At 40.7% G+C, this 24,740-nt stretch overlaps 2 long non-coding RNA genes and 1 other non-coding gene across 4 annotated transcripts; 2 read left to right on the plus strand and 1 right to left on the minus strand.

The window, feature by feature from the left end:
- The first annotated feature begins 16 nt into the window (after positions 1 to 16).
- On the plus strand, positions 17 to 9,549 carry LOC129128729 (uncharacterized). 2 transcript variants are annotated; one of them, XR_013181523.1, is made up of 5 exons: positions 17 to 4,492; positions 5,417 to 5,452; positions 7,076 to 7,216; positions 8,323 to 8,501; positions 9,075 to 9,549. It is a non-coding gene; the product is annotated as an uncharacterized LOC129128729 (long non-coding RNA). The 2 variants fall into 2 exon arrangements; XR_008535336.2 differs by having other exon boundaries at positions 17 to 273.
- Positions 5,707 to 5,794, plus strand: LOC129131583 (small nucleolar RNA SNORD93). Its single transcript, XR_008535701.1, has one exon. It is a non-coding gene; the product is annotated as a small nucleolar RNA SNORD93 (small nucleolar RNA).
- On the minus strand, positions 8,295 to 23,275 carry LOC143693621 (uncharacterized). Its single transcript, XR_013181525.1, has 3 exons — positions 22,729 to 23,275; positions 17,899 to 18,067; positions 8,295 to 12,657 (listed from the first exon to the last, which is right to left on the minus strand). It is a non-coding gene; the product is annotated as an uncharacterized LOC143693621 (long non-coding RNA).
- Positions 23,276 to 24,740: the final 1,465 nt, after the last annotated feature.

Raw genomic sequence — 24,740 nt, forward strand, 5'->3', positions numbered from 1 at the left:
GCGCCGGGGTCCCCTCCGTCCGCCGCGTGTTCTCTGCCTGCTACGACCCCGGCGGGCTTGTCCCGCCCGCCTTCCAGCGCCGCAGGCTGAGGGATCGGCCGCGGGATCGGGATGGGCCCAGCGGGGCTGGCGGCTGTGGGGGGGCGCGGGGGCTGCGAGCGCTGTGGGTTTCCCTGCCCGCCTTGGCTCCTGCCGCACTCCTGTGCTTGTTCTTCCCCGGAGCTCTGGAGGTGTTGCTCACACGCCGCCTCTGCAGGGTAGGAAGTGCCTTTGGTAAGTGAAAGGTAGAGATGGAGTGATAAGGAAAAGTGTTCCTGGAGGAAACTGGAAATGCAGCTCTATGACGCTGTGTCAAGGAAGGTTTAGGCTTGTTATTAAATGGAAAATAATATGAAAAAATTATTCACCCAGGGGGGTGGTTGGGCGCTGGAACAGGTTCCCCAGGGAGGTGGTCACAGCACCAACCTGACAGAGCTCAAGAAGTGTTTGGACAATGCTCTCAGGCACATGGTATTAATCTTGGCATGTGCTGTGCAGGGCCAGGAGATGGACTTCGATGACCCTTGTGGGTCCTTTCCAGCTCAAAATACCAGCTGTGTGATGTGTCCAGTCCATGGAAACAAAGAGTTGAGGGAGTGAAAACTTGACTAGAAATATGGGGAGAGACCTGATAGCTAAAAACTGGCAGTACAGCACTTGGACTTTGTTGTCCTTAAAAACCTCAGAGCCCAGATAGGCACTGAGGCATTTTGTTTTTTAACTAATAAATGAGTGGCCTTTGTCCTTGCAGTGCCCTAACCACCAAGCTACTCTTTATTTGACACAACTTACATGACATCTTGCTGTGTAGTGTCTATGCCTTTGAATCAATCATTTATATCATGATTTTACCATGTTTTCATCCTTTCTGAGGTAGCTTCCTGCCTTTTGCTGTAATGCTAGATCCAAGCCAGATGCAGGTCTTCAGGTTCTGCTATTACTAAATGCAGCTGCAGCAGTTAACACCATCAGGCTGTATCATGTCTGCTACCTATAGCAAAGCTCTGCATGTTATATATTGGTTTGCCTACAGCAGTTACTTGAACTTCTGTAGCCATCTTGTCACGTTAAGAAAAACAGCAAGTCAGTGCTTTTTAGAGACAAGAAAGAATCCAGGGATATAATAAATCTTACTTATTCAGATATACCATTTACTCTTCCAGTGTATGCATGCCTGTCCAGTGTATGAATCCCTGTTCTGCCCTTTCAAGATGATAAAAACAGGAGCTTTTAGCTCACTACTTCCTCTCCAGGTACAGGCAGGTAGCAAACTGCAGGCAACATGAGAGGTTCTGGCAGCTCATGGCTTGCTTTTGCCATGGTCTGTGAATTATGAAAGAATATTTTGGTGAGGTCATGGCACAAATGTGCAGTCATGTTACAGAATGCACAGCCTTTCCTGCTCTACACCAGTCCCAGTGCCCTGTGCTTCCATACACTTTAAACATGGGATACACCAGCATTTCTACTCATAGGACTGACACACATTTAATGATATCTGACAAATAAAGTAGAGGCATAGATTTTGTGAGTGTCTGCTTTATAAACTGAATAGCTTATCCCTATGGAAAGGTTAGGCACCAGTGCTGTCTATGTATTCATGAACATCAATATGAAGTTAAAACGACTATTAGTCTACACCTTTCCCAAAAGAGTGTGCCTTTGGGGGGGAAATTCTGGGAATTCTATCTGAAAATTGAGAGAACAAGTCTTTCTATCCATAGGTTTGTGTTGGATTTCAATTTTTTTTGGTATATCACTTGTCAACCGTTTCAAATTAGCACGTGTAAGTAGAATTGTACCAACATTGAAAATTACAAATTTACTCTTCTTGTGAGCCAGTGTAGTGCAAGAGGCACATTCATTAATCAGTAATGGATTATCACACTCAAAAGAGAACTCAAACCATTGAACATGGTTTTTTGACTTGCAGGAACCTATTTTTGAGCAGTTTGTATTAAATTGGTTTTCCTTTGTAGATGAGGCCAAATAAGATCTGTTTTCACACTGTGGTTACAACTTGTTCTTTCTAAACATACAAAACCAACTGTTCATTACAGCACACAGCTTGTTAATAATCTCTTACAAAATATGGCAATAAAATATGACCCACTGTGGTGGAATGAAATTCAAAAGGCATTTTTCCTTCCTGTACATTTAGTGCAAGTGGGATTCAGAAGGTCAAATGTACGGATCACCTGATAGGAAGGGTTGAACAGTTGCTCTGTCTCCTTTGAGGATTGGTTTAACAGTATCACATGTGACACAGTGCATATAATGTTATTGTGGGTGTTCTTGAGAAAGGATACTCATCAAAGTGTGCCGCATGTACCTGATCTTCTCTTCTTCCCTTCACACATTGAGTCAAGGAGTGAAGGGAAGTACAAGGAGTAATTTTCAGAGCACAGAAACATGTTAGCCTTCATTTCTCATGTCTGCCTATTTGACTAAAAGCTTGCAAGTTATTTCATTAATTTAACTACAGAAGCCAGGAAATTATTAGCAAGTAAGTTAGTATTACTTGCCATTTTTCTCACAAACAAAATCAGTGCTGGAAGAGCACAAGGGTGTGTGTTGGTATGCAGATAAACCAGTGTTGATTCTGTATAGTTACTGCTTGAGATCTTGAGATACATAGTCTTACATACTGAAGCTGTGAAAGGATGTGTGTAAACCAAGAATTGTCACTGGAGAAGAGCACTTATTTCATCATAACACACATCCATAGTCTCAAACTGTCCAACATATCATTTTTGCACTGAAAGACCTCAACTAGCCAGCCAACTGACCAACAAACCCACAAAACCTCCACAAGAACAACAAAAACCAATAAATGGTTGTGCTGACTCCAGAAGTTTTCCATGCCTTTGTTTGGCTCCTGTGTCACCTAGGATGTTAGAGGATGTAAGAGCTCAGCAGTCCTTTGGTGATCTGCTGACTCAGACAAAGGGGGAAGGAGAGCAGCAGTCATCCTCCCTGCAATTTCATGGGACAGCACTAGTCACATAAATATTGGCAATTAGCCTCTAAAAGCAAATATGCCTATGATGGGGCATGAAACAATGAACTGATTTGAAGGGAGAAAACCTAATACCCAAAGAAATGGATAGTGTAAGATGGAGGTGACTCTGCCTGGAGAAGATGGAAGTAGGATTTTATGGGTGTGCTGTGAGTATTCATGTTTGTAAGTTATTGTGGTTACACTCCTATGAAGGATTTTATTTAATTTTTTTTCTTGTGGCTGATAATGAAGGCAAAACTGCTTGGAATGCTGTATCCATTAACTAAGGAGAATAAGAGCCCCAATTACTGGAGTGACAAAAGAAAATTAGTGATACCATAGATGTTGAAAGGCTTTTGTTACAAAAAAAATAAATCTCTTTGAAGTTCTTGTGCCTTGTAGCTTCATGTGATCAGCAATAACAATAAAATCAGAAACAAAATTGCAGAGGTTTCAACTGGGACAACAAGAATATGAATCCCTATTGTTTTATTGACTCAATTAGCAATATTTCCACAAGTGTTTTCACAGCAAATATCGCTAATACTCACGGTAAAATGGCCAAATATTTCCATTTTTATTGGTAAACGAGAGAATTGAGATTCTTATAGACATGACTGAATTGCTGAAGTGTCAGATTCATGAAATAATATCACTTGATCAGGTGGCTTTAACTCATCTTTTTGACTGCTAAGTGTACCTCAGGTTAAAGAATTCCAGACCTCTAAAAGATTTATCTCAGCAAACCACAAAGTAAAGCCATGCAACAGTACGTGTAACTCAGGTGCTGATGAAGGAGACAAAGTGCAGTGACACATTGAAGTCTGTGAAAATCACTGTAAACTTTGTAGGAAATCCCTGCAAGCCTCCATTGTGCACTTAGCAATCTCACTTTTGAGATTTCCCCAATTTACTGACAAAAAGCAGCATTAAATTCATCTATTTGGGAACAAAGTTTGAGTTTGAGCCTATTAAGGAGAAGTCAGATTTCAAAGACGCTATGGTGGATGTTTCTTACTTCAGGATTATACCATAAATCAGTATAAATAGCCAAGAACATAAGGAAGAGCTCTTCAACAGATTTCTACTGCAGGCTGAATCTTTATGATGTCAGTAGAAACAGTAGTATATTATGACTAGACCTTCTATTTCACTTCATTGTTACGACTAAACTTCCTATTTTTATTGTGCCCTAATAATGATGTTCCTTCTATTCCATTTTAGTATTCCTGTTCATTTAGTCTAATAAATCCCTGCTTCTCTGCAGTACCACTGATCTGGAAAATGTTCCTTTTCATTTCACAAAGACAAGAAAGGACAGAGACAAAGGGAAGTGGAAAGTACTATGGTCAAAACAGAGCGAAGACTTAGGCTGGCCAATTAGGTCATGTGCAAAGTAACCAGAATTCTAAAATGTCTTCTGAATGTTATTGAGACCTAGATTAGTTTGGGGTGAGTATATTTGAGTTCTTACATTTGGCGTAGTTTCCAAACATGCTTGAAATGCAGAGCTGTAATGCATATAAAAATTTCTGTCCAAATTAGAATCTTCTTCATATGAGTTTCTGTATGGTACTTGTTGGATATACTGTGGTCACTGCCTGATATGGGATATTTCCAGGAAAAGTGATACTGCCAGTCACTGTGCGGGTTTCAGCTGGGGTGGAGTTAATTTTCTTCATGGTGGCTGGTATGGGGTTATATTTTCTACTTGTGCTGAACACAGGGTTGATAATATAGAGAAGTTTTGTTACTCCTGAGCAGGGCTTACACAGAGCCTTTTCTGCCTTTTGTTCTGCCATGCTGGTGAGGCTGCGGGTACATGAGAGGCTGGGGGGAGACACAGCCAGGACAGGTGACCCCAACAGACCAAAGGAATGTTCCAGACTATGGGACATGGTGCTCTGTTTATAAAATGGGGAGAAGGAGGAAGGAGAGACATTTGGGGTGATGGTGTTTGTCTTCCCAAGTAACTGTTAGATGTGATGGGGCCCTGCTCTCCTGGGGATGGCTGAACTCCTGCCTGCCCATGGGCAGCAATGAATTAATTCCTTGTTTTGCTTTGCTTGTGGGCACAGCTTTAGCTTTCCCTGTTAAATTGTCTTTATCTCAACCCATGAGTTTTCTGGCTTTCACCTTTCTGATTTTCTCTCTGGTCCCAGTGTTTGTGAGGCATAGTGAGCGGGTGGCTGTGTGGGGCTTGGCTGCTGGCTGAAAATTGTTGACAATTAGTAGAATGATCAGAGTGGCAGGAACAAACAGCAAAGTGTAGCAATTTTGTATATTTAATACAGTAATTGTACAATTTATTTACTTAAAAACAAACAAAAACTGAGTGGTGACATGGAGATACAATCTCATTGTTTTTCATTACAGCTCCTGAGGCCAGGGAAGGAGAAACAGCAGTCTGAGGTGAGACAGCATTGAAAGAACTTCATCAAAAGCTTTTAGAGACCTCTGAGAAGAGCTGTTGATGTGTTTAAAATTTGAATATTACCTGCTTCACAACTGTAGTGCTGTTTGAAGCGTGACTTTCCCATTCTGCACATTTTTGCTTAATAGTGAAAATTAAATGTTACACTTAGACATGCTGCTACCTTTTGCCATAGATCATTTTTCTAAAAGCGCAACAATTCTTCAATGCATGTTTTTATAATTGCAATATTTGGCCGAGGACGAAAACAATAATCTGATTCCTTATATACATTTGGTGATACGCAAAAATCTGATGGATAAAAGGATTTTCTGAGGCCAAAACTAATACCCATATTGTTTTAATTGTTTTTTAATTAAGCTCTTTTTTAAGCAGCTGAGCAACAAAGGATTTCGTAACTCTAGGAGAATTTTCCTCTAAAGATATTTTATTAATGTAAACCTTTTCTTTGTAGATAGATCTCAAATAGATTTTTGTTGTTGAAGAATACGTTGTTTTAACAGCACATATATATAAAGATTTTAAAGGACTTAAAATATGCTTATTTTAGGCAAATTTTTGCCTAAATGATTTAAACAAGGTGAGTAAAACAAATAATATATTCTGATTTTCCAAAGTCTTTGCTTGTATACTTGCCTTTATACCAATTCCAACCTTAGTAAATTGTAAAGTGGTGGGACAACCATGAAACTGATAACATGAGTCTTTGCAGAGAAAAATGAAATATTTCTCTTTGATACAGGACATAGAATTGCAACATTTGAAAAATAATAATTCTAACTATGTCATATTCTGCTTTCTCTCTTCAATGAGTGTTAATAGTCTTTCTTAGCATCCAACTACAAAAAAGTGCTGCTGAAACAACTTTTTCTGACAGTGAAATATTTGAAATGTAACTGATTGATGCACAGCACTCGCTTCACTGATTTACAATAGAGCTTTCATATGCACTCTCAGATTTTGCAAGCTAAAGATATACAACAATCTACTAATTAACTCTGGTTATAAGCTAAGACAAAACATGTAGTAAAGCAAAAAGAAGAACTCTGAGTTCAAATATGCTAGGTAGACCTGAAACAGGTTGGTGTAGTTTTTTTGCCAGTTTGTTGTGGGTTTTGTCTTAAGTCCCAGTAAAACAAATGACATATAATTTCAGTTACTGTATATATCCTTAAGTATAATTTTTTGTTGTAACTTCCAAAACAAGGAGGGTGTTTGTTGAAACTAAGATTTTTTTTTAAGTATAAATTAAAGTTTAATTCAGTACAGCTTTAATTTCAATATAATTAAGAGCATAGCACAATCTGGGTTTTAGTGCTGTCACTATTATAGTTTTAACAACTTGTAATGCAAATTACAGAGTCCAGATCATAAAAGGAAAGGTAAAAATATGTGTATTTTCAGATCTTGAATAAGACTGCCCAGTCAACAAAGGAAATGTGTCATGTACATGAACAAATGGAATAATTTGTAGTTAATCTAAATGTTGAACTAATTATTTAAACTGAACATAGGTATTAATTTATCTTCATTGTTCACTTTGGGTGAATTGACTTCAGAAATTTAAAGACAAACCTATTGTCATATTCCTAATTCAACAGGGCTTAACCATGACCAGCAAGGTGAGGAGCAGTTCACACATCCCCTGGCAGAGTCCCATCAGCGTATGCTGCCTGAGCTTCCTGCTGAAGGTGACCCTCAGCAAGAGCTGCCTTTCAGAATATGGAAATTCCTCAGCACAGGTGAAAGTATCAAGGTTTATGTCTGTCTTTAGTTCTTGCATTTCAGTAGTTCAGATTTCACTGCAAATTCTTTGAGATCTTCAGCACATGGAAGATTAGAATCAGTAATTTAGTATCATAATGAAGAGTAATTAAGCCTTTCCTGGATACCAGAAGACGATCAAGGAAAGCTCTTTTCCTTTCTTTCCAAGTCTCATCTGGTGCTATCAAGATTAAATGAAGCGCAACTCATGGTTAATGAAGTTTTTACTATTCTTCCAAAATAAAATTTAGTCTCTTAAAATACTTCCCTTTGGCCTTTCATACACAATTTCTGTCCGTACTTTGTCTACTTTAGCGGAGTCATATGCCATATTTAGCCCAGACAAATGTTTTTAGATTTTACTAATTTCAAAACATTGTCAAGTAGACACACTCGTGTGTCTTCTCTATATACTGTCAGCCTGATTCACATGCCTGTAAGTTCATCTAAGACTCTTTCCACTGTTGGATAGAAAACAAATGACCTTTCAGGGAAATACCTATCAGTATTTCAATCACTGCTGCTGCTTTTCCGTTAGGATTATTAAAAATCTCAAACTTTATTCTCCTAGAAGTGCAGAACAACTGCATTTTAGTCATTTTAGATGCTGGAGTCCAGTTTAAGAGGGTGATGTGTAGCAGTAGGCACTACAGTGATTAATCAGATTTCAGTGGCTTTTCCATACCTTCCTGCCTAGAGCAAAAAACCAAAACAAACAAAAAATCAGCAAACAAACAAAAAAGCCAACCCCAAACCCATAACGGCAGATTAGTTGTGTGCCTTTCACTGCTTCTTGTAAAATGTTAATGGACTCCTAAAGGTTTCATTTTTCAATGAGAACCATTTCAGCAAGAATTTTAGCAGATGCAGAGGACATTCAAGGAACTTGTGAAAATTCCTTATGTTCTGCTTTATAAAGTCTATTAGGCACATTTGGCACAAGCTGTGAACTTGACACTGATTTCCAAGCATTTAAATGGTCCAAATAAAATGCCATTTCTGTAATACTTTTATATTTTCCCTTTTTTTCAAGTGTATATTAAGTACACATCTGAATAAACAATATTGTACTCCTTTATTTTAGATGTAGGTAGCAGTCACAAGAGATTAAATGCTGTTATGTGTAACGAAGCATGAAGTTGACAAGATATATGAACCAGAGGCTTTTCAGCTCGATCACATCATCCAGCACATAATTATACAGATTTTGTATTTCAGACACCAATGTCACCTTGGGGTTGAAATCATTCTAGATGAATCGGTGTAAGTATAAATAAGATAGTTCCCCACACCCCAATTACCTTCCTACTTTAAAAATAGAAAGGAAAATGAGTCGTCCTGAGTTTAGGGATGAGTTATTTGTGTGTGGTATTTGTGATGGAAAATTCTTTCTAAAATAAACACAGTAATAAATGGTCTTCTTTTTTCCACTCATATTTTAAGGGGACAGCCTGCTTCTAGTGACAGACTACTAGACTAAATTTATCCTGGTCTCTTTTAGTACTTGACTAATACATACAGCACTATCTATTAGAGTAATTAATTGTATCAAGCAAAATATTTTTCTGTAGTTTTTCTATTAAATTTCTTTAAAGCCACATGCAGAATGATACCTTCCATGTTGTACTTTAGTTCCAGTGACTCTAGTATGGATGATACGCTGATGGGATTTTGAAATCCTGAAAAACATGAATGTGACAGGGAGCCTAGATGGGATTTTTAAAAATACTACAAATCATTTAACTACTATTACAAAATTTTTATAAATGCTAAATAAAGGTGTAAATTAATAAATGTATCAGCCTCTATTAATTTATTTCCTTCTCTTCATTACAGGAAGACACTATTGATCCAAAATTTATTAGCAGTGTTCTGCTAGAGCCAGCGGAGGGCAGACTTGAATTGGAAACTCTTTTTGCTACTGCAGTTACTTGAAGTTAAAGTACCAGATTTATCATGTCTTGAGCTCAAAGTCTCATCACTTCTCTACTATTCTAATTACACTTGTGCTGGATAAAAGCCTCTTTGCAGTTGCTGTTTGACAAAATGAGTGTTTTGCAAATGTTTAAATAAAGATGCTAATATGAAAGTGAATAAGTCAGTGTGTTAGCAGCTGTGTGTTACTCATCAGGGATAATCCACACTGCTTAATCCTTAACCATGTATATCTTGAAATGTTTGTTAAAAGCTAGTGAATAAAATTATCCCCATTTTACAGATGAAGAAACTAAGGAATGGAGTGGTAACCTTGCAGATTACCCATCTGGGTGACCTACAGAAACAAGAATAAAGTCCAGTTTTTTGAGACCTAATCCAGTGCTTTGCAACATAAACTATTTTATGTTTATGTTTAAGCTCTTGCAAACATTATGGAAATTATTGCTAGCAGCCCAAATTGTGGAGACTGAGGAGCTTACACTGATGAAATAGCAAGCAACCTGACAGTCAGGTGCTAGATCTTAAGAAGAATATTCTTCCCAAGAAGATGGGTGGCAGTCAGATCAGAGGCCTAAAAATCCACTTTAAACTAGTATTTTATTATTAAAACAAGTACTTCGCATTTTTAGGCATATTTGTTATTCATTAGGCTAGGTTGTAGTCTTTCCAAAAACCTTTATGATAGCCTGTGTCTGACTCTTCTTATGTATAATGTGTTGTGGCTTCACACATTTTTAAGTGCTGTGTGAAGGTCTGTAAGAATATATTATAAAAGAGGCCACTTTAAGCTTCTTAGTCATTTCTCCTTGTACCTTGTGCAATTGTACCTCACAAAGAGTTGTCACCTCCAAATTGTCATCACTTTCCATATTTCACAGAGGCCTGAAAATGCAATTATCTCAAAAGGGAAAATATTAATTTACTCTTCTGCAGAACATAAACTCTCCTTGAAATAACCACTAATTGAAGGCATTTGTACACAGGTTCATTTTATAGTAAACCACTGGATGCCTCAGCTGAAGAAGCAGCAAGAAAGATAACGATTCAATTAATGAAAACTGCTGCTTTGAGAAATGTGGTTTCCAGTCTCAAAGTTATTTTATTCATCCCTAATTATACATTGCTGAAAACTGTTAACCATTATTAGGGGCAGATAAGTCTGAGGTTTGGGGGTATGGCTGGTTTTGCCTGCTGTAAGCTTCACAGGTTTACTCCTCTACCTCCACAATGATCTTTTCTTTCACTAATCCTAGTTGGCGTATATTTTTTTTGTACCAAACTTTCCCTTTTATTTGTAAAATATGTGTGAAATGTTCAAAACATTAGCAATTTAAGAGCAGTTAAGATATTACTTCCTCAGAAACACATCATTGTTACATACAGTTGTGTTTGTTGTGCTGAGCAGGCCCAGCTGACTTACAGATAAGGCAAAATAACTGTATTAGAGCAGGTTGGCCAAAAGCTTGTATTTCTTTACATGGAAAAAAATAAAGGATAGATGTATGTACTGTCTGAATAGAGAACATGATGATGTTGTGCACCTATGCCAAAATTAATCCAATAGTATTTTATGGGAAAAATAAACTTAGTTTTGAATTTAAAAAATTGGAATATGCCATGTATAAAATATATATTTGATCAAGATCAGTTCCTCTGGTAATATTCCTTCAGAGGGGAGGGTTTTAATGACAGGGAAAAGATACTTCTACATCTATGGAATTTAAAGCCTGCTGCTATCAAGTGGCCAGGACCCTTAAATGTGTGTTGAAGTGTCCTACTCTTAGTAAATCAGAAATGTTTATACTTGCTGTCTCAAGTAGTAGAAAGAACACCAGCAACTGTTTCCATGTTTAGAATTCTGTGGAGTCTGCTACCTGTGAGCAGACTCCACTTAAATAAAGTCTCTGGAATTACTAATTGCTAACCTCATTCTTGACATACTTCAGTCTCCAACAGCCTGCTACAACTTCTGTTACACCTTCTGGGATTCTATCTATAGCAATTGCTTTCTCTGCCCAGTTGGCTCCAAGCCAGAAATATATCCATTTGCACAAATGCTTCTTAACCTTGTTCACACTGGGGTGGGAGGGAAGTGGGGGAAGTCATATTTTTTTCTTTCTGCTTGTCTAGTTGGTGGATACTTTTATAGTAAATTCAGTACTTGCCATATTCACTGTGTAATGCACAAGTGGTTACAATGCCTTTTCTAAGGTACTGTTTGTTTCACTTTAAGTGCACTAAATAAAACTGTTTCTCCATGGTCATTTCATGGGCATCTTACTGTAGCATGGGAGTCTTAAGCAAGCACATTTAATCAGTTTTCTGATAAGGCTGTGTTCTTCCCTCTCAGCTGGGCTTTCTCAGTTGACAGAGAAAGCCTTCAAGACTTGCAGAGTAACCAGCACTTCTGAAAGCTGAAGAAAACACTAAGGCACAAACATTTCTCACTAGCTACCTGGCAAGTTCCAGTGTCCCTTTCATGAAGAAAATGGTTTATAACTGACAGGGAAGATTGTGCTTACCACAGGAATGCTACTGGTACCCAAACTAGTTTGTCTTCATTCTGAAAAACCTGCAGCTCACACACATACGTGTACAGCATCCAGCTCTGGGGTCCTCCATGCAGGAAGGACATGAATCTGTTAGAGCAAGTCCAGAGCAGGCACCAAGATAAGTAGAAGGATAGAACACATCTCCTCCAAGGAAAGATTGAGAGTTGGGATTGTTCAGCCTAGAGAAGAGAAGGCTTCAGGGTGACCTAATTGTGGCCTTTCAGCTCCTGAAGGGAGCCTACAGACAGATGGAGATGGCATGTAGTGACAGGACAAGGGGGAATGGATTCAAACTGACAGAGTAGGCTTACATTAGATATTAAGAAAAAATTCTTTGCTGTGAGGGTGGTGAGGCACTGGAACAGTTTGCCCGGAGAAGTTGTGGATGCCCCATCCCTGGAAGAGTTTAAGACCAGGTTGGGTGGGGTTCAGAGCAACCTGGTCTAGTGAAAGGTGTCTCTGCCCATGGCAGGGGGGTTGGAACAAAATGGTCTTTAAGGTCCCTTCCTAGCCAGGCAATTCTATGATTCTATGTACATGTGTATAAACATCTCTGCATTATATGTATATACATGTACACAGAACTGCAGGTTTACCAGAATTAATTGAAAATGAGCCAGCTTGGATATCAATGGCACCACCATTTCTGAGGATATATGTATAGACACATATAGCAAACTACAGCTGCAGCTTTGAAGTCCTCACTGTTTCAGCTACCTAGAAGTACCTATGCAAATATTTGACATTAGAAAATTAGGAGCACTTGGATTGGAGTAATTAGGTTGATACATAGGAGTTCTATGGTAGAAGAAGGAACAGATAGTCCTGATTTTTCTGACTCAAATTTCCACAACAAATTTTTTTAAAAAATATTTTCATGCATTTCTGTACTGTCGTGGTGAATGCTGTATCAGAGTCCAGTCCAAGCTCTGAAAAAGACAAAAAGGGTGTGGTTACAAAAATAGTCACAGACCACAGCTCTATGTTTGCATGCTAGATCATGAACAAGGATTCTGCGTTAAGATTATACATAGGACAGTGTGTGGCAGCTCTCACTGCATTCTTCTGTGGCATCTTAACCACATTTAACTTCCATTTTTATTAGAGCTCAATGTTAGGAAAAAAAAAAAGCAAGTTCTAGCTTGTGCAAAATTTGATTTATTTCCAGCTCTAATAAATCCAGCCTTGCAACTTCCAGTCCTCTCGGGTGTCCAAATACCTGTCCCTAGAAAACATTCCTCTGCAGTAGAACTCACAGGGTAAACTGCTGGATCAGTAAAGTTGTTTTCTCTCTAAGGTACTGCATCATGCATTTGCAATCATTTTCTCCCCATAATGCAGCTGGAGTTTCAGACTATCCCATTTAACTGCATCTGTGTTGCAAGTCACTGACATCAGAAACACATTTTAGCCTCAGTGTCACAAATTGATAGAGTTTCAGAAAGAAGAATAAGCTTATTAAAAGAACAGGTTTTAAGATTCTACTTTCGAATAATAGTGAGTATCTAAGAAACCCTAAAGCCAGGAGCATGCAAGCTCCCACTGGTCAGTTTTTCAGTTGATCAACTTTTAATAACTACCTGCAAAAGACTAATTCGTGACTTCACTGTCCTGCCCTGCATTTCAAAGTGTCTAATTGCTGTCATGTAGCTGCACACCTAACACTGGCTGCTAACTCGACTTCGTACCCAGCACTGGTCAGCAATAGCAAACCTCAGCTTCAAGGTTTAAGGCAGAGTCAGCATTTTGCCTCCTGTCAGCAATAATCTATAACTTCCATTGCTGGGAACAAGCAAAAAGATATTAAACCAGGAATGGTTTGGTTTTCACCTACTAACAGTAAATTTAGAACAGTAACTTCATGACATCAGTGGGAGCAGTCTGTTCAAATCTTCCACCGTGTCATGGGAAATATAGACTATCAATTTTCCATTCCTATTTTGGCAGGCATAATTTTGTTATTTTTAAAGCTGTTGATATTGGCCACCTCAGTGTTTTCATTATTTCACACATATTTTGGCATTTCAAGAAGTCTGTGCTTCAGCAGATATAGGGGATACAGTGTGTGTGTCCCAAAATTTAGAGTTTCTTTCACCAAGTATGATATGTTACATTTACAAGCTTCATTTACATTTCAACAGAGCATTCATCTGTGTGCTGTCAAAGGCTGGGGGGGGGGCATTAAATTAGATATTTTAGAGAGATTATGAATTCTAATAAAAGGGCATCAGGACTGCCTACAGCAGTTGGAGTGGTCTGTAACAGCAAAGCAAAGGAAGATGGGACTTAAGAATGAATGAAAATGTGTGAAAGCAGCAGCAGAACAGAGGGTTAAAAGGATGGACCCTTGTTAACACAGAAAACCATGCCCAGTAGAAAAGTTAAGGAGTTGCTCTGTTTATGTCAAGGCCAAGGACCTGCATTTGAAAACAGCCACAACACAGATGACCTGTCAGCAAAAAACCCAGGATCCTGATCCCAGGAGGATGGTACCAAGGCTGCAGTGTCAGACATCCCTTGCTGTTCCTGTTATCCTGCCTGGAAAACAAGTGTTGAAAACAGAGAAAAACAGGCAATGGGCAGCATCCTGGCCTGTCATTTGTGCAAAGTAAACAGGATTCTGAGGTAAAAGATACCAGCTGATGCCTCCTAAGGGAAATGACAGATCTGTCCAGAAAAAAACTTTGCTGTCCCTAGTCAAGGCCTTGTAGTGAGGGCATGGCAGCAGCACCCCCATTCCTTTGTGTCAAGCTCAAGGGATCCTGGCCATGCCACTGGGACTCTCTGAGTTTGGGGATCAAGAATATTCAAGAGTCAGAGTGTCAGAGAATTAACTCTACAGCAGAATGAGTGTGAGTGCATAAAATCAACTTGCCTAAAGATTTTGCAAATAAATACCTTTCATAAGATCTCACACTGAACTTTCTCACAGTGATTCCTGTGTTACAGCAATTTCCCACTGTTACACAAATGAACAGTCATGCTTGTTGAGGACCATATCACAACTCCCCAACAGACAGAGGGACAGAGATGCTCATGACTTGCTCTAATTCTTGCATTCCTTCCTAGATGCGGCATAGTAACAAATTCTGTGGCAATTTATCTACAAGTACATAGATGATAGTTTCCTCTTAGAGCTTTTCCAGAAGGTTGGTTTGTCCAACACAGATGGATTTTGTACAGCATTTCAATGACATGGAATTTAAGCTTCCTTGTGGAAACCCATGCACTACTGGAGTAAAATAATCATCGAATCATAGCTGAGTAGTTATTGATAAAAAACAAATTACTCCATGGAAAGCCACATGAAAAACACAGTGTTGGAAAGAAAGTGAAGGAGGAAGGCTGAAAAAGTATGCTGTAAGACCTGAAACAATAAAAATGAGGAAATAATGTGTTGGCCTCACACAAGGACAATATGGACTTAGCCAGAGTCATAGTATTACTCAAAACTGGTAGGACATGAATAATGCCTTCCAACACCCCACACTACTCTGGATATCTGTAGTGCCAGAGAAGGAGACTGCTAGAAGGGCTCAGTTACAACAAGGCTGGGCTGTAGCATGCAGAAAGGGAGATTAAGATTTGTTTTCTTTCACAAGCTTTGATAGGGTTCACATATCAACTTCTGTAAACAATGAGATTAGGGCAGCAGACTGCACGGCCCTTTGCACCTCTCAGTAAAAACCTCATGGAGAAATAAATATCTTTGGCCTTCTCCCTCACCATAGTAACACTAAAATAAGCTACAATATGTGTGTCCATTTACCTTGTCAGCCAGATGTCAGTGAGGCTCAAAGTCCTTGTGTTAAGTCCTGCAAAAGCCTTTTCCCAGAGAACTAATCAGATGTTACCTGGGAACTGGCTGGTTTTGATCTTAGACATGTATCATGTTTTGTTCTGACACAATTATGTATTTATTGTTGGAAATTTCTTTTGCAGAAAGTAGAAAGTCTGCTGGTAACTCACCAGCCAGGTTGGCCCCTGCTGTAACCTTGAGCTGGTCTTTCTAAATGTATTGAGAATGTTCCAGCTGCTAATTTAGCAAGGACTGGTGACATGCTCAGGGCTGCATAATAGAGCTGCTCCCTCACAGCAACTGGAGGGAAAGAGGGCAGGTGCTGTAAGGAATTGATGCTTCTTAGAGATCAATGCCTGGCAATGCTAACCTGATAAGTGTGAAATCTTTGAGACACTAAGTTTGTGTCCAAACATTCAAATGTTTTATCATTATTGACATCACAAACAGGATTTTCTACCCAAGTAAAATGTCTTAAATCCAGCAGTCTCATAATTGTCCTGTCTGGAGTGCTTCTAGATCTATAGAGCCCAAGAGCAGAAATTCTCTCTGTATTTCTTCTCTTACAATCCATCCCAGAAGCTTGCCAAGCTTCTGCCTTCATCCATATTTGGCACTCAAATCAAAAAATGAGCTCTGGGGAGGGGGAAAGCCTGGTTTCTAAGAGCTGTGTCTGCCACACAACAAGCTATGTATTTGAGGGGTGAAAAAAGGGATGTGCAAAAATAGGTTTAAACCCAATTTGCTCCCTCACACAGCTGGAGCAGGGTAGGTGACCTGAGGGATAGTCTCAGTTGACTACCAAGAGCTGCTGGAGGAAGGATGACCTGACTGGAAGATGTCCAGCCTAGCCTGTGGTGACAACAAAAGCTGCCTCACTGGGGGTACCCAGGACTTCCATGCTCATAGCTGACAACATCAACTTCTGCCTTGTCAGGCAAGACAGGTCACCAGAGCCCAGCACAATGAGTAATCCACTTGCTAGATCATCTCCAAGGGTAAAGAGTCTTAATTTGGGCATTATTAAATTACAGAGCTTCAAAATTACACTGCTGAAATTTAATTAGTCTGTGAAAGCAGCCAGGCACTGGTACTGACAGTAATTCAGCCATGCCACAAGCACTCAGTCTCAGTTCTGCTGCAGCTCCATAGTAGGCAGCAAGGCAATAACCAGGAGATTGAAAAGAGAGGTGCATGAGCCACTGCCAAAATGTAATGAGCTCTCATTCAGCTGGTAACAGCTGTTTTGAAGGCATTACATAAGCATTTTCATTAAAATATAAAGTAGTTCATTGAAAAACCCTAAAAAGAAAAAAAGCCTCCTGAACCTGCCTGCATAGAAGCACAATGTAAAGAGGCCAGCCCAGGCACCACTTGCAAATGAAGCTCAGACCATCCAATCTACAAGAAGATGAGGCACATGCTGAGGAAGAGGTCTGGTGTGTTACTCTGGCTGCAGAGGGACAGGGTGCTCTCTGATCTGCTGCTAGGTACATGGTAAATACTGCTTTGGTTTTAATTAACTGCAAGAGAGAAATCTGAGGGGAGCTGACTGAAAGGCTGGCACCTCTGACAGTTGTCTTGTGGAGTTTATGTGACAGTAATACAAAAACAGTCACGGGCAGATCTTTGACCATGAGGGCAGAATTCAGCTGCATGCACAGTCTTTGGAAGCCATCAGGAGTGGGCAGGAGATGGAATAGGATCATGGAATCATAGAACAGTTTGGTTTGGAAGGAACCTTATAGATTCCAACTTCTCTGCCATAGGCAGGGATGCCTTCCACTAGATCAGGCTCCTCAAAGTCCCATCCACCCTCAATGAGATAATTTCCTACTATATATTTTATATACAACACATAGACAAACAATGAAAAAGACATATACTAGGGCTTCTGACATGCTTTCCTTGTAGAAGTCCCATTTAAGAACAGAGCATTCTAAAATGCTGGCATTTCTATATAAGAAAATCTCATGTTTCCTCCCAGCCCTGTATAGTTGGCAAGTGTTTCTCTGATTGCAAAGTCATGATTAGGTCTAGCAAGTGAAATACAAAACATTAGAAAACTCACAGTGCTGTTCAACAAGCAACTCTGTCTGCCCTGACCAGTCCAGTGAAAAGACACTGAAATTATGGAATAAATGCCTTGACACCTAAACTATAGAATACCTTTAAACAGTGGGATGGGTTCCCTTCCTCTAGAGGCAGGTTTGCACTACTATCAGAAACTCTGGTTTGTTCTCACTCACCTCAGGGCAGCTGAGTTTCTGTTAACATAGAGGAAAGGTGAAAAGTCTGATAAACACTGTTAGAAGACCATCTTATCTGAAAACATGCAGTCCATCCTGCAAGGAGGACAAATTCCATTTACCTCAAGCTGTAACACTTTGCTGTCTGTGTAGGCTGCCAGTGGTATCAGTGCTGTTGGGTCTTTTTTGACTTTTTGATGGAGATATTCCATTTTCCTCCTTCACAGGAATCAGAAATGGTAGCTGTTCCTTATGCAGAAGGACTCCTCGTTTCTTACACTGCAAAACACCCTTTGAGTGAAAGGGAGAAGATGGAATGGTATTTTTGTTTCTGCCTGAAAAAGCAGATCCATACCATAACTACACAGACAAATGCAGGAAGTGGGATGTATAAACACTTATATTTTCAACTCAAATGCCAACATTTCTGGGCATGCTGCCCCAAACACTCTGGTGTTTGAGTAGACACCAGCTCTTGGATATATTTCTGCACTTTAAGAAGTAAAAGTGCCTCTCAGAAATGCCATTCATCTTGGCCCTTTGGAGCAGAGAGATCCAGAATGATACCCACTGGCTTCTCTGCTCCTGTGTTCCCAAGAGGGCCAAGGTGAGAGGGAGAAACCCAAGGTTTGGTCTAATTAGAGAGGGCTCTTATGCCATAGAGGCACACATGGCTGATACACCTTTCGAGCAGACACCGTATGTATGAGTGAAGGGTGACCCCCAGAGATGCTCCAAAACCAGCACCACAGCACTAAAGAGCCAGGACCAAACAGAGTAAGCCACCCCAGAAGCTCAGAGCTTGTGAGTTGAAAGCTCTGGTTCCCTGAGGTACCTCAGTGTTGGCCTGGAAAAACAAATTTGAAAGCCATTGACTTTCAAGTAACAATCTGCATGCAAGTGATGGGTTCTGGGCTCTTCTAGGAAACTGTGAACCTAAAAAAGGAGGTTTAAGGTAGGTGCAATAAAAGCACAGTCTAAGATGAGGGAGGGCATTCTTCTCCCACAGGCATCAACACTGCCACTCTTACTGAATTCAGAAGTCAAGATGTTTGCTGCTAGAATACAGAACATCCACCCTCATTCCAGGCAAGTGGAAATATTTTGAAAGGATGCTGGAGCCTCCCAAGAAGTGCTGTGAATAGTGACAGAGGAAAGCAGTACAGTAGCTGATCTACTGAAATCAGATCAATGCTGTGCTCTCCTTTTGGAGCAAGACTTTCTGGCTGCAGCTGTCACGAGGAAGAAGTGACATCAAAGGCTCTAGTCAAAGTGGGCAAAGCATTAATTACCCTCTAATCTTCCTTTAATTTTTTATCCATGCTTTGGAGTCCCCAGTGTAAGTGCATGCAGATATTCAGGCAGATACCCAATTCCCTGTTTTCCAGACACAGGTGAATAAAGGAAGGTTTAAGTAGCATGCTTTCTCCTACAGGTGAGGGTACTGGATACTTTCTCACCTTCAAACAACTAAATGTTGTAAAGACTCAACTCCCTTTTTCAGTACGTTTCTCACTTTTTTATGTTATTAGAGAAGAAAAATGATTAAACACACTGGCTAATGCACAGTCTAATAAACTGGACTAATAATGGTTTTCCTGCTACCATAACACATTATATTTTTCCATCCCATTTTCCAACCTGAAGCAGAATGGGAGATAATTGATCTGTGTTGGAAAGTGCCTCCCTTTCCCTGTTAGCCAGACCAGCTTCATTAAGCCATCTTCTCTACCATGCTGAATTGCTCTTCTTACCTCACACACATTGTTAGATTCTGCCTGATCCTCACAGATGAAAAGTGTTTACTCAGGGGAAACTTTGAGGAATATTTGGTGATGCATTATAGTGCATATTGCTTATTACCTTTTTAAAATTGTGATAATTATATCATCATCTCCAGTTCCAGGGTCTGCAGGTTACAGGTTTGGGCTCTACTGTACCCAGCACTCAGCCTCTGAGGTTTAAGGCTTTGTCTTCATTCCCACAGTCATTTTTAGTATCTGCACCTACACAGGCCAGTCCTCAAGCCTGAAAATCCATCAGGACAGGAGAGACAGAGGATCAATTTCTATGGGACACTAATTTGAAAACCATGCTTGGTTTCTAAGCAGTGTTTTAGAGCAGGCACAAGTAAACTATCAAATGGACAATAAACTTTAGAGAAAAACAGTCCTTTAGACAACTCTACATTTTTTAGTGGACAACCAAAGCTGCTATAGATTAAAAGTAGTCAATTTCCAGATACCCAGGAACCTTAAATCAGTTTTGGGCAGCCCTGCTTAGTTTCAAGGAGTCTACAGAAAAATTGCACTTGGCAATAGCACCCTTCTCAATAATTCTGTGCCTGGTCCTAGGAGATCCTTCTGCCACTTCATCTATTTTATTTTGCTTTTCAGTCCAAAGAAAGGCAGTGAAGCTGGTAGGAGTTCTAGGACACAAATCTCACAAGGAGCAGCTGAGGGAGATGGGGGTTTTTACCCTGGAGAAAATGAAGCTCAGAGGGGACCTTATTGCTCTCCAGAGTGAAGGTGGAGGCCAGTCCTTTCTCTCAGGTGACAAGAGGAAATGGCCTCAGGCTGTGTCAGGGGAGGTGTGGATAGGGTATTAGAAAAAAATTCTTTCCTGAAAGGGCTGTCAAGCATTGGAACAGGCTGCACAGGGAAGTGGCGGAGTCACCATCCCTGGAGGTACTTAAAAGATATATAGCTGTGGCACCTGAGAATGTGGTTTGGTGGTGGGCTTGGCAGTGTTAGGTTAGTGTTTGGATTCAATGATCTGAAAGACTCTTTCCAACCTCAATGATGCTTTGGATTTTTTACATCTATTCACCATTCAAAAATCAGACTAATACGGTGTACTATACATATGTTAGATTCTGGTTGGATATATAGCCTAATTTTAATTCCTACACTTTGAATGAAGATTAATTTTATGCAACACTGAAAGCAGCCATGTCTCTGTAAGGCATTTAGCACAGGGGTATAGCAGCTCCAGCTCCTCCAGTGCAGTGATCAATAGCAGTGACACGTTACTCTTATGCCACAGCAAGTGACATATGGCCATGTAGCTGCACATTATAATTAACCACTGATTAACAACAGAAAGAGGATTGACTGTTACATTCAATTAACTTGCCTTCCTTTCAGCTGACAAGCAGCTGAGTGCTGAACATTTAATATACTTTTTGCAAATTTCCTTCTCTGCAAGTATTATAATTGCAGTAATTAGCACAGATCACGTATGACAGCAAAACTCTCATTTCATCTATACAATGAAGTAGCTTAGAAAAAGTTAGGTTTTATCTGATTTATTAATTAACTAACCAGTATTTCTCTTCTACCACAAATTCTCATAGAATTCCAGGTAGTTTTTCAGATAATTCTGTCAACCTCTAGATAACTCTACAGAAAATTTTCCCAAGAGATATGATCGGGGTTGTCATCAGTTGATGACAGTCACATGCACATCTACAAAGAGGTACATCTGTGTACCTGTGTGAAAAATGATCCAGGTGTCTCACATTTGCTGTTAAATGAGTTGGTATTTTCTCTCATGCTGTTTCCTTTCCTCTGGACTGTATATTAGTCCATAGGAAAAAGCTGCCAAGGCACCCCAAACCTCCATTTTTACTTTCTTCTGTTTTCCATACGGTGGCCTGCTCATATTCCCTAATAGGGTCTTGATGTTTTATTTGACTTGACATTTTGATTTGCTTGTCAGGATAGTGTAGAGGTTAGAAGAAATGACTGGCAAGACTAGAGAGGAGTTTATGCTGGCTAATAACCTGCCCACTGAGCAGATATTGAAACATTCAAGCAAAAGTTGTCAAGCCAGATCACATTTCTGACAAAAGGGCCCACAAAGTGCCTTCAGGACTGTAACCCTGCTGAGCTTCATGTCATCCATTCAGGCAAGGAAAGGCACAGAAAAAGGTTAATGCCAGTACTTTGTATAGCACAGTCCCACAATCCTCAAGGAAACGTTATCTGCTGTGATAACTGAGGGCAGATCAGGCACTGACCTTGTGAGTCACCAGGCTGTTCCTCCTGGCATTACAAGTGCCCTCTGTTCAGAGGGTGCCACGCAAGGGCAGCTGTGGGGTCACCAGGGAATGGTGCTCGGCTCAGGCTGTGCCTGCACAGGGAATGGTGCTCAGCTCAGGCTGTGCCTGCACAGGGAATGATGCTCAGCTCAGGCTGTGCCTGCACAGGGAATGATGCTCAGCTCAGGCTGTTCCTGCACGGGGAATGGTGCTCGGCTCAGGCTCTCCCTGCACAGGGAATGGTGCTCGGCTCAGGCTGTGCCTGCACAGGGAATGGTGCTCAGCTCAGGCTGTGCCTGCACAGGGAAAGGTGCTCGGCTCAGACTGTGCCTGCACAGGGAATGGTGCTCGGCTCAGGCTGTGCCTGCACGGGGAATGGTGCTCGGCTCAGGCTGTGCCTGCACAGGGAATGGTGCTCATGAGCTCAGGCTGTGCCTGCACAGGGAATGGTGCTCAGCTCAGGCTGTGCCTGCACAGGGAATGGTGCTCATGAGCTCAGGCTGTGCCTGCACAGGGAATGGTGCTCAGTTCAGGCTGTGCGGGCACAGGGAATGGTGCTCGGCTCAGGCTGTGCCTGCACAGGGAATGGTGCTCGGCTCAGGCTGTGCCTGCACAGGGAATGGTGCTCAGCTCAGGCTGTGCCTGCACAGGGAATGGTGCTCAGCTCAGGCTGGGCACTGCCCCGGGTGCCCAAACTCCCGCTGGCGTTTCCAGCAGGAGGAGCAGCGCTGGGTGACACCGAGCACAGAACACCTTCGCCTTCGGATGTGCATCGCTCTGTCCTTGTACTGACTGGCCATAGGGTGGCAATGTCAATCTTCTAGAAAATACTTTCTTACACTTGCTTCCTGCTCCTCCCCCTTTGTTTTTCCCCTTGTTCTCTTTTTATAGCGAAGGAATCTGTACTTACATTTTCATTTCCTTGCAGAAGCTGAATTCTGCTTTTTCTTCTAGCAAAAGTTCACCACAAGGACTTTCTGATCCCACTAGGCTGGACATTCTCTTCTGCTCCTTCTTCATTCAGTTCCTTGCAGGCGCTCAAGTATATTCCCTTAATTAATTTTATGCTAAATGCCAACTTTCCACACAATTTCCCTCTCATTCTTAAGGTGGCAAATGCCAGAGACTCTATCTTTTGGCTAAACCTTCTTTGAGCATTTCATTTTGTGCTTTCCAAAAAGGTACCAGCATTTCTTTACAGCAAGGTATGACAAGAAAATCAGCAGCACTTAAAGTTATGTAGAAGAGTGCAGCCACCACTGCTGCCCACACGTGTTCTAGTCCTGTGGTGGGTTGTTTCAGGACTAAATTCCCTGTATTTGTTACTGTGGTAGTTCAGCACTTTGCTTCCTCTCCAAGAAGGAAGCAGAGGCAGGGAAGGGGCAGAATGCCATGGCACAAGTTCTGCCTGATGGGAAGATGCCTGCCCTTGCAGTCAGCTGGGAGCCAGGGGAGAAGAGATTTCTTCCAAAAGCTCTCAGCTTTATGTGTGTCTCATTTTGTGCAGGTTCTTCATTCATACAAGGGTGCCCCCAGAAACAGGCAGAGAGGAAGTGACATTTTGAGCTGCTCTTAAAGCTTCTGGTTTCACCTCCCATTCAACTCTTTTCCCACAGCTCAGTACAAAGTGTGCTTTGTATGACACGTTCCTCCTTTCAAGCATGAAACAGAACTATCCCTCAGCCCCTGTGCTGTACACTGCCTACTCTTGTTGGAGTAGGAAGGAATAATTACAGGGATTATGAACGTGGCACTGAATATCAAGGCATATTAAAACTGGTTAGTATCTCAAGAGCAAATCAAGATTATTCCAAGGGGCTGCTTTTCTGCCTGAAATTGAATTACAGCATCGAGTACCTTATAAGTAGATGTACTTAGTAACTAATTTTGTTGGTGTATTTAAGAAGTTACTCATCTCACCATTACCAGAATGCATCAAAATTCTTTGTGCTCCCCAACATCACCATTTTTCATCCAGTATGGCTCCTCAGGTACAGTAACACCCTGTAACTCATGGAGAATAAGGCACACATGTTGTGCTGCAATCTGTATCACACGTGCCAGGTTTTATGGAAAAGGTGGCTCATACAGTCTGGATCTTGGAGAAACCCATTGCTCAGCAATTCCTTATTCGTCCATAAGCACATTTTATTTTGTGCAATGATGCCAAAGCAGGGGACTAGCAGGAATTGTTCAGTGTTTTTGTAGCATGATTTCCTATGCTGGCAGCAGGAAAAAGCAAGTTCTCACAGATAACCAAGGAAGCTTAAAGATATGAATTTGATACATCATGCAAGACAATCAAGGAGCTCTTTCCCAACCTAAATAGTTCAGAATGAAGACTTGTCAGAGGACTCAGCTAGAGCTGAACATGTGTCATCCACTTATAAGGAAGCTTTAACATCCTTGCTGCTGTTCCACCTTAAAATTCAAAAGCTGGTAAAGGTATTGCATACTTCTAAGTGGGATCGTAAAGCAATAGCTTTACGAGAAATGAGAATTAAATAAACGAAATAAAGAAATGAGAATGATAGAGATTTGTGTTCTATTTCTTTCCTCCTTCGCTACTTTAGACATTTGAAAATGGTTGAAAATGCAACTACTTCATGATTAGTCATATAATCTGAACAGATGCAGTTTGAATCTTAAATCCCAGCACCTGTCCACATTATTTCAAGCTGATCTTTACAGCGTGGCCAGAGAACCACTAAACCAGATCTATTCTTCCTAGACATCTGCCTGCTTGTAAGGCCTTTAGCAAAGGGGACAGCTGCTGACATTCAGAGCTCTGCTGAAGCCACTGATCCTGTGCTAAAGCTTCTTTGGGCTAAATTCAGCAAGAAAGGGAATGTAGGGATTCAATTCAGTCAGAATCAGAAGGAAAGCAGCAATGCTAAGTCAGTTGTTCAGGGTGAAAAGGGA

The sequence above is a fragment of the Agelaius phoeniceus genome, chromosome 1 (assembly GCF_051311805.1).
Source record: "Agelaius phoeniceus isolate bAgePho1 chromosome 1, bAgePho1.hap1, whole genome shotgun sequence".
Classification (NCBI taxonomy): domain Eukaryota; kingdom Metazoa; phylum Chordata; class Aves; order Passeriformes; family Icteridae; genus Agelaius; species Agelaius phoeniceus.